Here is a 2741-nt window from a genome sequence, read left to right on the forward strand (position 1 = left end):
ACCTCTGGGGACGCTGGGGTCTCTTCATCCTCCCAGGGGCCTTGTGAGAGGGGGCAACGGCCTATTTGGACTGAACATTGGGAGGGGCCGTGGGCCGCGGGAGGGAAGTCAGGCTGGACTTGGTCTGAGAAGTTCCTACACCAAGGGGGGTGCACTGAGTCATGAGGACGTCTGGGTTTGGAGGAGCATAGCTTTTGGGTGCCGCTGGAACCGGGTGCATGGCACACACGGCGTGGCCGGGACTGCGATGCGCGTGCAGGGCCGGCCGGGCGGCGTGGTCACCAGGTGACTCTCTGAGCCTGCCTGCTCCTGCCGATGCTTGGGCTTCCGGAGCCCAGAGAACCTTCTGGAGGTCACTTTATCCATGCCTCTGCCTCCAGCTGGGCCGGTCCCGTTCCCAGAGGTCTCGGTTCCCGGCGGGCCAGTGGCCGGAAGTGCTCGCCCGCCTCCCCCCTGCGCCTCCTGCTCCAGCAGACTCAGCAGGGCCATGAGCTCAGTCGCCACACGACTCTGGCCAGCTCATCTGGTCCAGTCATTCCGGCCCCGGTCCCTCCCTAGGCCCAGCCACGAGTGGCCCTCCCAGGCCAGGCTGTCTCTCTGAACCCGTTCCTGCTGCGGCCAGCCGGGCTGGTTGGGCAGGACTTCCGGGAGGCTGCTGCGGGGACACAGCAGGTGGGAAGCAGGCGAGCCGGTCACGCACGGCTCTGGGGACACATCCCCCTGTACGGGGCTCGGCTCTTTCTCCGAGTCCAACCCAGCGAGGGGGATCTGGAGGAAGGGCTAACAGCACGGGGACCAGGGGCAGCCGGCTCCCGTGTTGGGGGGAAGACGCAGAACCAGCCGCACGTTGCTGTGGGGTCCTGGCGTGCAGCGAGCACATGGCCCCCGCGTGCGACTCTCCCCAGCCCCACTGTAGGGTCTTTGTGCCTTTCCCAGGATACGGGCGCCTCCATGGCGAGACGGGCGTCTGAGGATCCAGGGCAGGAAGGGGAAAAGCAAACAGAGCTGGCAGCCCCCGGCCAGCCCTGCGGCCCCCGAGACGGCGGCTTGGCAGCCAGCAGCCACATGGAGGCCCTGGCGGGGCTCCTGGACGGGGGTGCTTCCTTTGAGGTTGCCTGGGGAATGTTTGAGGTTGGAACTCATGGCAAATGCCGGCTCGGGGTAGCCGGGAGCTGTTGGCACGGAACCGCGAGACGTGCCAGGACAGCACGTGTGCACCCTGCCTGCGCTGACCCCGGCGGCCGCCCCCCACTCCTCCGGGCCCCGGGGTGCTCGCCTTGCTGCGGCCCCGGGTGGCATGGGGTGCCCTGTGCCCATTTGCTGGCTGTCGGCCTGCTTGTGCCCCAGTGCTGAGATTCTGGCTATCCGCACCCTCTTCATCAGGGGTGCCCGTACCCCATCATCTGAGCCTCCGGGAACCTGCAACCCCCGGTGCCCCATGCCTCTGGACACCGACACTGAGGTGCTGGCTCACAGAGCTTCGCTCCCTTCTTCCGGAAGTCTCTGTGAGCCTGGATTTCTGGGGGACGTGGACCCTGCTCTGTGGAGTGTCTGGGTGATTTATGCCCCATTCACCCGGAAGTTGGCAGGTACCTTCCTCATCGTGGGACGGCACGTGCAGCTTGGAATCCATTGACCAAAGCCCCCATGTCAGAAAACTGGGATTCTCTGTGACCCGGGCATCGGGGCCCTCCTGCAACCGCTCTTGCCCCTCCCCACGAACTGCCCCTCCTGAGGGCTTCTGGGACCATGCAGCCTGGTTCCTCCACAGCTCTGGGAGGGCCCTCTTCACCTGCTCTCAGGGTCTCTGTTCATCGGGGGGCACCCCCAGCATCGGGGCGAATACCTGGGGACATGCCTGGCCACCTGAGCATCTGGCGGCCTTCTTCCCCTACAGCCGAGGTCTTGGGCACCAGGACTGTCCGTTCTGTGGTCACCAGGTGCCTGGACAGCCTGTACCCACTTGTCGGCCCCTTGGGCACCTGGATGCCTCACTGACACGTCTCCCGTAGGCCGGAGCGCCGGGCCAGGCCTAGTGGCCTCGTTCCTGTGGTTTGGGCGCCCCGTGCTCCAACCACCCCTTGCCTGTGCGTGTCACCTTGTCTCTGGCCACGTGCACTACTCATCTGCATGCCAGGCCATCTGCCTGCCCTGCCGCCCAGGTGTCTGGCATGTCCATCCTAGGCCTCCCACAAGCTGGGCCCCACCCCAGACAGGCCTGGGGTCCTGAACCCTCTCTGCCTGAATATGGAGTCCTGTCCCCATTACACTGAGTGTCTGCGTTCTGGAGCCCATTAGTCTGAGAGCCTGGGTCCCATACCCCATATGCTGGTGTATGTGGCTCCTGTACCCCGATAGCCGGAGTGGGTCCTGAACCCCCTCAGCTGGAGCATCTGGCTTCCTATGCCCCCACTCCCCACCCCCCGGCTGAAACGCTGAGCTGTCCACCCCACACGCCTTACCATCTACAGCCTGGTAGCCGGCCATCCGTCCTTGTGGATTCTGTTCTTGAGGCTTTGGGGCCTGGACCCCGTTCCCTGGAATATGGGGCAACTTCTCTGCCCTCCCAGCCCCCTCCGCCTTTCTGAGCTGGATGGCGTGCGCCCAGTCCGGCTGGGAGACTGCAGACCTGGAACCCCACCAGTCCCGCATCTGGCTGTCTCGGACCCCAGGCACGTCACACCTGGCTTACGGGAGGCGGCCGCCTCCTGCCCCTCTGGCCAGGGGTCTGGCTGCCCCAT

Source organism: Ursus maritimus, unplaced genomic scaffold, assembly GCF_017311325.1.
Source record: "Ursus maritimus isolate PB19 unplaced genomic scaffold, ASM1731132v1 scaffold_23, whole genome shotgun sequence".
Lineage (NCBI taxonomy): Eukaryota > Metazoa > Chordata > Mammalia > Carnivora > Ursidae > Ursus > Ursus maritimus.